General features: G+C 41.8%; 1 long non-coding RNA gene across 2 annotated transcripts; it reads left to right on the top strand.

Annotated features, from left to right (window-relative positions):
* Positions 1-9,345: 9,345 nt before the first annotated feature.
* LOC119267875 lies at positions 9,346-12,871 on the top strand. 2 transcript variants are annotated; one of them, XR_005132731.1, is made up of 6 exons: positions 9,346-10,583; positions 11,534-11,608; positions 11,689-11,772; positions 11,858-12,125; positions 12,377-12,420; positions 12,573-12,871. It is a non-coding gene; the product is annotated as an uncharacterized LOC119267875 (long non-coding RNA). The 2 variants fall into 2 exon arrangements; XR_005132730.1 differs by having other exon boundaries at positions 11,858-12,034.
* The last annotated feature ends 522 nt before the right edge of the window (positions 12,872-13,393 follow it).

A 13,393-nucleotide genomic window follows, 5' to 3' on the forward strand; every position in this document is an offset into this window, starting at 1 on the left:
CTTATCAAGTGTCTTGATCTATCTCAATAGATCTTGATTCTCAATATATAAGTAGCTTTTACTGAGGTCTTTTCTTGAAAAACTTTTATTCAAGTATCCCTTTATGCTATCCAGAAATTCTATATCATTTCCAATCAATAATATGTCATCCACATATAATATCAGAAATGCTACAGAGCTCCCACTCACTTTCTTGTAAATACAGGCTTCTCCAAAAGTCTGTATAAAACCAAATGCTTTGATCACACTATCAAAACGTTTATTCCAACTCCGAGAGGCTTGCACCAGTCCATAAATGGATCGCTGGAGCTTGCACACTTTGTTAGCTCCCTTTGGATCGACAAAACCTTATGGTTGCATCATATACAACTCTTCTTCCAGGAATCCATTCAGGAATGCAGTTTTGACATCCATTTGCCAAATTTCATAATCATAAAATGCGGCAATTGCTAACATGATTCGGACGGACTTAAGCATCGCTACGGGTGAGAAGGTCTCATCATAGTCAATTCCTTGAACTTGCCGAAAACCTTTTGCGACAAGTCGAGCTTTGTAGACAGTAACATTACCATCAGCGTCAGTCTTCTTCTTAAAGATCCATTTATTCTCAATCGCTTGCCGATCATCGGGCAAGTCAACCAAAGTCCATACTTTGTTCTCATACATGGATCCCATCTCAGATTTCATGGCTTCTAGCCACTTTGCGGAATCTGGGCTCACCATCGCTTCTTCATAGTTCGTAGGTTCATCATGATCTAGTAGCATGACCTCCAGAACAGGATTACCGTACCACTCTGGTGCGGATCTTACTCTGGTTGATCTACGAAGTTCAGTAGTATCTTGATCTGAAGTTTCATGATCATTATCATTGGCTTCCTCACTAACTGGTGTAGGTGTCACTGAAACAGTTTTCTGTGATGAACTACTTTCCAGTAAGGGAGCAGGTACAGTTACCTCGTCAAGTTCTATTTTCCTCCCACTCACTTCTTTCGAGAGAAACTCCTTCTCTAGAAATGATCCATTCTTAGCAACAAATGTTTTGCCTTCGGATCTGTGATAGAAGGTGTACCCAACAGTTTCCTTTGGGTATCCTATGAATACACATTTCTCCGATTTGGGTTCGAGCTTATCAGGTTGAAGCTTTTTCACATAAGCATCGCAGCCCCAAACTTTAAGAAACGACAACTTTGGTTTCTTGCCAAACCATAGTTCATAAGGCGTCGTCTCAACGGATTTTGATGGTGCCCTATTTAACGTGAATGCGGCCGTCTCTAAAGCATATCCCCAAAATGATAGCGGTAAATCTGTAAGAGACATCATAGATCGCACCATATCTAGTAAAGTACGATTACGACGTTCGGACACACCATTACGCTGTGGTGTTCCGGGTGGCGTGAGTTGCGAAACTATTCCACAATTTTTCAAATGTACACCAAACTCGTAACTCAAATATTCTCCTCCACGATCAGATCGTAGAAACTTTATTTTCTTGTTACGATGATTTTCAACTTCACTCTGAAATTCTTTGTGAAGGAAATATGCCCTAGAGGCAATAATAAAGTTATTATTTATTTCCTTATAATCATGATAAATGTTTATTATTCATGCTAGAATTGTATTTTCCGGAAACATAATACATGTGTGAATACATAGACAAACAGAGTGTCACTAGTATGCCTCTACTTGACTAGCTCGTTAATCAAAGATGGTTATGTTTCCTAACCATGAACAATGAGTTGTTATTTGATTAACGAGGTCACATCATTAGTAGAATGATCTGATTGACATGACCCATTCCATTAGCTTAGCACCTGATCGTTTAGTATGTTGCTATTGCTTTCTTCATGACTTATACATGTTCCTACGACTATGAGATTATGCAACTCCCGTTTACCGGAGGAACACTTTGGGTACTACCAAACGTCACAACGTAAATGGGTGATTATAAAGGAGTACTACAGGTGTCTCCAATGGTCGATGTTGGGTTGGCGTATTTCGAGATTAGGATTTGTCACTCCGATTGTCGGAGAGGTATCTCTGGGCCCTCTCGGTAATACACATCACATAAGCCTTACAAGCATTACAACTAATATGTTAGTTGTGAGATGATGTATTACGGAACGAGTAAAGAGACTTGCCGTTAACGAGATTGAACTAGGTATTGGATACCGACGATCGAATCTCGGGCAAGTAACATACCGATGACAAAGGGAACAACGTATGTTGTTATGCGGTCTGACCGATAAAGATCTTCGTAGAATATGTAGGAGCCAATATGGGCATCCAGGTCCCGCTATTGGTTATTGACCAGAGACATGTCTCGGTCATGTCTACATTGTTCTCGAACACGTAGGGTCCGCACGCTTAAGGTTACGATGACAGTTATATTATGAGTTTATGCATTTTGATGTACCGAAGGTTGTTCGGAGTCCCGGATGTGATCACGGACATGACGAGGAGTCTCGAAATGGTCGAGACGTAAAGATTGATATATTGGAAGCCTATGTTTGGACATCGGAAGTGTTCCGGGTGAAATCGGGATTTTACCGGGTTACCGGGAGGTTACCGGAACCCCCCGGGAGCCATATGGGCCATCATGGGCCTTAGTGGAAAGGAGAAAGGGGCAGCCCAAGGTGGCTGCGCCTCTTTCCCCTCCCCTAGTCCTATTAGGACTAGGAGAAGGTGGCCGGCCCCCCTCTCTCCCTTCCCCTCCGAGGAATCCTAGTTGGACTAGGATTGGGGGGAGGAATCCTACTCCCAGAGGGAGTAGGACTCTCCTGTGCCCCCCTCTTTGGCCGGCCAGCCTCCCCTCCTCTCCTCCTTTATATACGGAGGCAGGGGCACCTCTAAACATACAAGTTGACACAAGTTGATCCACGTGATCGATTCCTTAGCCGTGTGCGGTGCCCCCTGCCACCATATTCCTCGATAATACTGTAGCGGAGTTTAAGCGAAGCCCTGCTGCTGTAGTTCATCAAGATCGTCACCACGCCGTCGTGCTGACGAAACTCTTCCCCGACACTTTGCTGGATCGGAGTCCGGGGATCGTCATCGAGCTGAACGTGTGCTCGAACTCGGAGGTGCCGTAGTTTCGGTGCTTGATCGGTTGGATCGTGAAGACGTACGACTACTTCCTCTACGTCGTGTCATTGCTTCCGCAGTCGGTCTGCGTTGGGTACGTAGACAACACTCTCCTCTCGTTGCTATGCATCACATGATCCTGTGTGCGCGTAGGAAAATTTTTGAAATTACTACGAAACCCAACAGAAACAATAAATTATGATGTAAATGATTATCCAAGGCCCGAAGCAACCTGGAAATGACATCGACATTTACTTTCAGCTACTGGTATAAGAACTGCTGACAGTGTGGATAGATGTGCCTGTTGTAAAATGTTATGATACTTACAGAAAGGAGATTTTCGATCTACATGCCATGCTGGTGCACACCATTCAAGATATGCCGGCATTAGGCAACACACCGGGGCAGAAAACAAGGGGAGAAGTAGGGTGTGTCACATGCATGGATAGGACAGCTAGCAGAAGACTTCCCAACTCGCACAAAACAGTGTATTTGCGTCATCGTAGGTTCTTACAAAAAAATCACCCATACCAAAAGATGAAAGCTGAATTTGATGGTACGACAAAGGCAGCTGTAGCCCCAAGACCCTATGAAGGGGTGGTGGTCCACAACATGGCTAAAAAATTAATGTTGTGCTTGGCAAGAACCACCCTTTGACGGTGAAACTAACACCCAAGGATCAAGTGTTTAAGAAGAAATCGGTGTTCTGGAAATTACCTTACTGGGAGATTCTACGTCTACGTCACTACATCGATGTCATGCACGTAGAGAAGAACGTATGTGAAAGTATCCTTGGTACTCTGCTCAAGATTAAAGGTAAAGAAAGGATGGTGACGATTCACGGCTCGATATGCTTGCTGATCAATCACAACGCAATAGTGAAGCAGAAGATGATGAAAAATTCATCAAAGCTCGCCAAAGTTACAATTTCAGTACAAAAGAAGCAACACGGTTCTTCACCTAATTGTTGTCAGTTAAGACACCCTCTTCCTACTCCGCAAACATCAAAAGTCTCATGGATGTGAGCTCAAGTAAAATGAAGTTGGGACACATGAAGTCACATGATTGCCATGTAATGTTGACACAAATCCTCCTGGTGGCCATCAGGAATCTAATGGACAAAGATATAAGAAACACACTCATTGACCTCTGTGATTTCTTCAACCAACTATGGGAGAAAAGTTGTAGATCCTGAAGAGTTGGATCATATGCAAGATGATATTGCAAGAATATTGTCCAACCTAGAGATGTTTTTCCCACCGTCATTCTTTGATATCATGGTCCATGTCACTGTGCACCTTCTCGACGAGATAAAGTATTATGGTCCTGTGTTTCTTCGCAACATGTATCCCTTTGAGCAGTTCATGGGAATCCTGAAGCGCTTTTGTTGGAACCGAAACCATCCAGAGGCAAGCATCCTACAAGGTTATACCGCAGAGGAGGTGGTTGAGTTTTGCACCGAATACATGAAACAAAGACCTATTGGTTTGCCCCTCTCTCGCCACGAGGGAAGGCTGAAAGGTAAGCCAGTCCTTGCTGGCATGCAAATGGCTGCACCCAGAGAATTGGCATGGAAAGCCCATTTGATGGTACTGCTTAACAACCCAGTTCTCATCGCTTATGCCAAAGAGCACTTGGCGGAGATACACCAAAGATTCTTACCAATGGTGCCTTCATCACAGGTGGAGATGAAGGAGCACACTAAGAACTACGCCGAATGGCTGAAGAATGGTTTGGCACAAGGATCCATCGATGACATTGCTACGTGGTTGGCACAAAAGCTGTCACCTATGGTGCTCACGTACCAATGCAAGCATATGACATAAATGGATACACGTTCTACACTGAGGAACATGATAAGAAGACCTCGTATCAGAATAACTCTGTTCGAATAGAATGCATGACTGTAAATGAAGCTGATAAAAGGTATACTATGGATCCATCAAACGGATTTGGGAGCTTGACTATGTGAAAGCTAAGGTGGCATTATTCAGGTGCGCATGGATCCCTCTTGGTCAGGTAAGGATTGATGAGTACAGGAAGACATGTGTTAACAGGACAACGATGGCATATCACGCGGACCCATTCATTCTTGCCTGCGATGGTACCCAGATTTTCTTTGTGGAAGACCCCTTGCATAAGAACGGCCATTTAGCGATGCATGGGAAGAGAAGGGTAGTGGGTGTCTACGATGTTGCCGATCAGGACGAGTACGATGAATTTGATGAGTTGCCAGCCAAGGGATCACGCACCAGTGCAACAGAGAAGAAGTTTAAAATCATCAAAAAAACCCAAGTTCATTCGGGGTCAACTTAATCCCCCGTGTACATGGGAATTAAGCTGTAAGACTAGTCTTTATGCCTACCCTGCAACTTAATTCGTTCAATTTAGAACTGTCGTGTGTACTAAATTTGTGAGTTATGCCCGGTTTTCTGTTGATGTAAGAACCATTAATATGTTGACCTTGATACGCTGTCAGCTCAGGCAATGACTATGAATTGTTTTTTGTTATTATTATTATTATTATTATTATTATTATTATTATTATTATATCATAGAGGTAGAACACTCAATCGATCTCGCTGCAGTATGTGTGAACAAAAATGTGCAATCTGGTTTGCGAGTAGCACACGGTTCATTGATGAAAGCCGTGTGCGGACCAAACCCCGCCACCACCCCACCCACGATCTGAGTCGTGCTTTCTGATTGGCCAGAACCCAAACCCCACGGATCATACATCTGCACCGTTGGATGCTCCCAGATCGAACGCCTATCGTCATCCCTTTCGATAACACATGCAGTTCCGGTTGTAATTTTATTTTTATGCACAAAATGCACCTTAATATCAAAAAATGTCTTAAATATAGCTAATGATAACTAAAATGTGCCAGAAAATCAAACCCGTGGTATAATGGTGATTGCGTACCGTGGAAATTTTTATGAGGCCAAACGATGAAGTCACCGGCCACAGGAGTTTGAATTGACACGTCTCCTTTTGGAAAACCATGATCCTTCATGTGAGATGCTGCTGTTTGGAAGGAGCGGTCATCAAAACTTGTGCCAAACTTTACCAATTTTTTTCCACGGGGTCGTGAGAGCACGCCACAGGCACACAGCGATTTTGATGATGTCCGAACTCCATCTGAATTTTCTGTAATTGAAATACCAGCTAGGCCTACTCTAGTGGCCGCACCTCGCAGCCGAAATGTTTCAAACTTCTCCCCGCTTCTCGAACAAGCGGATGAAAACTCACAGAGTGACGCACAAATGATCTGTACACCTTTGCTAGGCTGATAGTAAGGGGCTACCATAGCTAGTATCATGCATGCCAACTAGGCAATTTTGATGAGCTGTCATAGAATTAATTAAATGAACAAAGAGAGGGTTAAGTATCATATCATGAAACCGTATCATAATAAATGTTATGCTACTACATGTCATGCATGACAATATAAATAAAGTACTACATATGATACTAGCTACTCTATGATACTATGCATTATTAGAGCAAGTAAGTACACAATAGAGTGACATAAGACTAGCCACAATGGGTAGTAACATAGAATGTTACTAGTCTATGTTACTACCTCTATTGTGGGGAGTAACATATGTGTAGTAACATGCAACACTTCATTTATTAGGCTATAGACTCATCTTGCCTTGAGATGTGTGATGTTACTCAGACTAGCCACAATGGGTAGTAACATAGACTAGTAACATGCCCATGTGTTACACTGGTCTATGTTACTACCTCTATAGTGGGGAGTAACGTATATGTGTGGTAACATGCAACACTTCATTTATTAGGATATAGACACATCTTGCCTTGATATGTACATGTGATGTTACTCATACTACTAGTAACTAGCTATGTTACTACTTTCCTCTCTTTCTTCAATTATTGCTTGCCGCATCATCTACTTTATCTAGATATGTGTGATGTTACTACCTTGTTACTCCCATTGTGGGTAGTCTCATACTAAAGTAAGACTATACCCAAAGTGGGAGTAACATAGGTAGTAACATCACACATATCCACTTTCCTTCATTTCTTCATTTATTGCTTACCACATCATCTATTTTATCTAGATATGTGTGATGTCACTACCTATGTTACTCTCATTATGGGTAGTCTGGCTATAAGGAATAGAATAATATATATGTGCTTATTAGTTTGAGGAAAGAGAAGAGAAGCGGGCTCTTAGTTAGTAGAGCCAGCTGCAAAAGGAGACCCACCAAGACACTTTGTGAGGATGTAAGGTGGGCCAACTATTGATAAACTAGTACGTATATAAAAGTTATTATTGTACATACCCGCTAAGAGGTTGGTTGTATATGACAAGTCAACTTCTTATAGCCGACCCTTGGTTGTATTATTAACCATGCTCTTAGTGAGGTAGCTAGTATATCATAGGCGACTAGCTAGTATCAGACTAGCCATAGTGGGAGTAACTTCAGCAGTAACACCGACTCCAACTTAGCAAACTTGCTTATGTGGAAATAAGTTAATGAGGAGAGAGATAGTTTCAGTAACTTCGATAGTTATTGTAGCATCACATGTCCCAATGCAATATGAGTCTGTAACCTAAGAAATGAAGCTTTGCATCACACTACACTTATGTTACTACCCACTATAAAGGTAGTAACATATATAGTCTAGGGACATGTGTATGTTACTAGTGTACTACTCTCCATTGTGGCTAGCTAGTCTCATACTCCCTCCTTTCCGGTTTAGCTAGGTTGGTTGTAATGGTATTATCATAAGCGGTATGATGCATGCCAACTAGACTTTTTGAATGATGTGGCACACATGAGAGGATGTGGTATCATATCATGATATCGTGTCATATTAAATTTTGTACTACTACTTTGTGTGATTAGTAAGGCAAGCTAAGATGGTAACTTATGATACTATGCATTATGGAAGTAGCTAGTATCCTAGCTACACTACCATATATATGCATGATACTACTAGTATATATATGATACTCTCCCCATTACAACCAGCCTTATAGGGCTCAATTCAAAAATCTCACCAACCAAGGTAGATGGTGAGTGGTGGAATACCTTTGTAGTTTGCAAGAACACCCAATTAATGCTTTTGTTTTCCTCAAAAATTTATGTTTTCCAAGGTATTAATTGCAATACATGCATGCATATATAAAGTACATGCATTGGTCAACTTTCTCTTAATACTTACATGCAATGATTTAATGCACCTTGGAATCTCGACATGTGATGAGGAACAACCAAATTGAGCCTTATAAAATGGACAAACTAAAATTTTGAGATAAGCCTATAAATCGGAAAGGAGGGAGTATATATGCATGATACTAGTATATGATCGGCAATACCTCCGTAATGCGCGCATGTATAGTATCATGAGTTAGTATCTTAGGTTCCTTACTAATTACCATGCATGACACAAAGTAGTACACCATTTAATATGATATGATATCATGATATGATACCACACACCCTCTCTTTCATCATTTAACTATGTGCCACATCATCCAAAAAGTCTAGTTGGCATGCATTATACCGCTTGATACTCCCATATTACGACCAGCCTTATTAGGGTGGCCATAGTGGGGGTATCATAGCCGTATCATGCACCCGAGAATAGAAAATATGATGATGTGGCAAAGAAGAAGTAACATAGGTAAATACCGTAACATATATATATATATATATATATATATATATATATATATATATATATATATAATAAATGCTATACTACTTTGTGTCATGCGTGGCCATAAATATGGTCATCTATGATATATACTCCCTCAGCAAACTAATATAATAGCGTTTATGTCACTATTTAGTAATCTAAACGCTCTTATATTAGTTTACAGAGGGAGCTAGTACTACTCTATGATACTATATATGCACTATGAAGGTACGTACTCCCTCAGTAAACTAATATAAGAGCCTTATTAGGGTGGCCATAGTGGTGGTATCATAGCCGACGATGTCATGCACTCGGAAATAGCAAGTATATATGCTGATGTGGCAAAGAATTAAATATATATAAAAAGGGTTAGAGTAACATATAGTAGGTAGATACCATATCATGTTAAATGCGATGCCAATTTGTGTCATGCATGACAATAAATATGATGCATGCCAACTAGAATATTCTAATCCCAAGATTAGAATAACTATTTGGATCACAGCCAACCCTTATACAGGCCCGATGGGATGTTTTCAAACTCCCAAAAACAAAAAAAACTGATCGGCCCATGCCCAACCCCCACCCCACCTCCCGCACTGTCGGATCCCTCGACCACCTCCCGCCGCCACCCCCGACCCCGAAGCACCTCCTGCCGCCGGCCACCCGACCCCAACGCCCACCCGCTGCTGGCCACCGGAGCTGCCGCCCCCACTCGCGAGCTCCGCCACCTCCTCCTTCCTGCGCGCGGCCTCCTCCTCCCGGCTCACCGTCGCCCTCGCATCGTCCCGGGTCGCCGCCAAGGTTCCCAGTCCCCTCCACCCGCCGTAGCTTCCGACGACGCCCACACCGCTGCTCCTCGACCACCGACGGCAGACGCATCCATCCTCCTCGGCCGCCGCGACCTTCTTCCTCTGCCGCTGCGACCTTCCTCCTCTCCCATCGCGGCCTTCTTCCCTCCAGTGCCTCCCCAGATCGGCGACTCGATGCATGTTCCCCCACCTGTGGCCCTCCCCTGTGCTCACTTTCTTCCCTCGGCCGCCGGCGTGAGAGCCGCCCACGCCACCCTGCACTGCCACCTTCCTCCTCCTGGCCGGCCTCCCGGCTCCGCTGTGGGGAACAGAGTCGCTGCGCACCACCTAGTCATCACTACCACCCCTCTTCCTCCATACTACTGCTGCCCCTCTTCCTCCATGCTACTGCCACCTTCGAATCTGCCCCCACACCCCAGGGTGTCTGCGCCAAGCTGCCCTCTTCTACTAGCAGTGCACACAAGTTGTTTGTGTATATGCCTTGAACAAAAAATCATCTCTGAAAATTAGCAATCAACCAATCTCTAGCCAATATTAGTGCCAAAATTTGGCATGCCAACTTTTGGCATCAAACCAGTTATGCTATTGGTTGTGTTCTGTAAAACACAAAAAATACAGCCTGGTTGTGAGTAGTTCTTCAAATGCAGTTGGACGAACTTTTAGTCATTGTACCACATTTGGTTTTAAGTTACTTTGTCATTCACTAAAAGAAATGCTTAGCTGTGTCTCTAATACTCCAATATTTGACATTGTTGTGTTCTGCCCACCATCCAGCATAAATGATGGAATTGGGGGCAAGGCAATTATTGCTAAGAAAGATTTCCTCGGTCTGCTTCTGATATCATATTTGGATCTCTAGTTAACCACATGCTTGATATTTATCCTGATTTCCATAGCAAGTTCAGAATTTTGGAGAACCTTTCTTTATGGTTATTCGTGAGGATGAGACCTTATCTTCTATTAAAGAACGTTTACAGAAAAAGCTTAAGGTCTCAGATGAGGATTTCTCCAAGGTAATGAGGATTTTCCCATGGTTTCTGCAGCATATATTGCGATGTATATAAATATGTGGTTTTATTTTTTGCTATAGCGGCATAGTGCATCCGTGTCCGCCGCCCAATCTTCGTTAGATGTGATGTTATTGAGATATGTGTATGCTTACTAGTTAGAATATTTAACGCCAGTCAAACATCAAATATCTGAGTTGGCATTTATAGCCTAAGGTCTCACTCGGGGCTTAAGAAACACAGTTAGCTATCAAATTTTGGTTGGCGCTCATAAAATGATTATGAAAAGCGTAAGCTTTTTCTTTTCTCTGGTAGGCTTTTCGTTAGCGGCTTATCGCCTATATATTTCGATGTGGAACTTTAAATATTCCGACACATACTGTCACAAACCTTGGTTCATGAATGCTTAGGTGATGGGGGATATAGTGGAGGTTCTTAATTTCATCAAAGCGGTCCTCTATGTTACGAAGTCTAACAATCTAAAATAAATAACTAAATTATGCTTCTCTAAATTGGTGTTAACCTAATTGGAAAGGTACTCCTTCCGTCCCAAAATAAGTGTCTTAACCTTAGTACAACTTTGTACTAAAGTTAGTACAAAATTGAGACACTTATTTTGGGATGGAGGAAGTATTAATACTTATTGGAAGATAGCGGGGGTCCATCCCAATTGGCGACAACTCCCTGTGGGATAGGACATGAGTTGCTTATCTGCATGACACATCATCCACAATGCATATAATTAATCGACTACATTGGTCTAAGCTTGGCAGTAATCTCTAGAAAATTAGGCTTTGTCCATTTGAAGTTGTTGGGCTGCTTTAAACATGATACATACTATCTTTTTATTTCTCCGAGGTGTGTTTATCTTGCATTTTGTATGTGGAGCTAACACCTAGTACAAACATTGGTTAAAATGTACTTGTCCGGTGCTAACAAATGTTCTATTTGAACAGTGGAAATTTGTGTACATATCCCTTGGTTGTCCAGACTATTTTGAAGATTCTGACACTGTAGCCACGAGATTTCAGGTACTACGATGCTAGTTATCTACTTGATGAAGCAGCTTTTGTAGCGCTTAATTTGATTTCAATTGTATAAACTTGTTTAGAGATACATGTATCGAGCTTGGGCGCAGTATCTTGGACTGGAGCACCCAGACACAGCGCCAAGAAAGGCACATAGTGCTAACCAGGTACTTGTTGCACATTGTTGCAACTTGTGCCAATAATGTTAGGCATGTTGTCTGGAATTTTGCTAATTTCATATTTTGTGCGCAGAACCGCCATTCATTTGAGAGGCATGTAAAGATCTACAACTAAACAGTTGTGAGAAGCGGGAGCGACGTCCTGCCATGCAATACCACCAAGCAAGTGGCTGAAAGTGAAATTGCTGGCTTGAATAAATTGTGTACCATATGATGGCAGGACTGGTTGCTCAAGTTATTGACGGAGCCTGTAAGCTAGCGTTTCCGCGCACTTTGCCCTGGATATATAAAGTTTGTGCAGATATGACCCAACGAACCATCACCTTTTAGTAGATAAGGAGGTTGTTTTTCTTTTCTTGCACTAGGTGCTCTATACAGTCAAATAGTTGGTTACAGGAGAAGTTCATGTACAGCGACAACAACAAAGTTCATGTTGTCAGAAAACTAAAGTCCATGTATATGGAAGTTGATGATTGTTGTGTGTATGCACGGGGGCACAAAAAAACCTGTGGCTAACAAGTTTTCCTGTTATTTAGCCGCAACAATCTTTCTTGACCTCTTTGACAATCTTTTACCTTGTTATATCTTGCAGATAGTCGATTGAAGGGTGTTTTCCTTGAGAATGGAACCTCAGAGGTAATAAAATACGGACAACACCTTCAACATGGCAATATCTTCTTGCAACTTCTACTGAACTTAATACCAAGATAGTAGCCATTCTTTCAACTTCTGGACTTCATTTGTAAGAACCATTCTGGATTCCTAACAACATCTCTGCAATATTTTAGGAATTCTCGCTTCTTCTTCCACAGCTCGCGAGATCAAAGGGCATTGTCGACAAAGCTAAGCTCAAGAGTGCAACTTCAGTCGAAGATATGCATTAGAGATTGCGATAAGCTCTCACTAGTCTGGCTCTTCTGTTTAACTTGTGTCAACACATATGGCCTCTTCAGTTTGGGACTATAGTTTCTTTTGAAAAGTCACGACTACGATGACAAATAATGCGGCCATAGTATCTGTTCTATGCGTGGTTTGTAATTTTCTTAGATGCCCCTTGACCTTTAACATAACTTTGGTACTTGTGGCATATTGTTTGTTATAACTATGTCTGCGCTGCTTGTTTCTTCCCAACATCTCCTTGGTTGCTGTAATGTTGCTTCGTTTTGGTTGTAAAATATACATGGTCTAATGTTTGTTATATGTTTGAAAGATAGTGCAAATCTGGGTGGGGGTGTTCCTCACATATGTATGTTCTCGACATAGTTGAAGCTTCATAGGAATTTTTCCTTTTCAAATGTCAGACGTTCACTTGTGCAAAAAAGGTTCCTTAACCTCATTTACAGGAGAAAGTACACATAAATCCTGAGGTTCAAATTTTTAAACAGAGAACAAGTGCACGCAAGTTCATAATTGGTAAAATTAGAACAAACATCAACACTAAGGAAACCTTCAAAAAAAGTTTGTTGAAAAAACTCCCCCCCTCCTTATTTTGAAAGTTAGCTCTAAAAAATCCATGAAGTTCAAATAAGTTTAAATGAAAATAATAGACAACAACTCATATTTACAAAAAGAAGGATGTTCCATTTTTTAAAAATAAAAAGGAGCCTCA

Source organism: Triticum dicoccoides, chromosome 3A (assembly GCF_002162155.2).
Source record: "Triticum dicoccoides isolate Atlit2015 ecotype Zavitan chromosome 3A, WEW_v2.0, whole genome shotgun sequence".
NCBI classification, from domain to species: Eukaryota; Viridiplantae; Streptophyta; class Magnoliopsida; order Poales; family Poaceae; genus Triticum; species Triticum dicoccoides.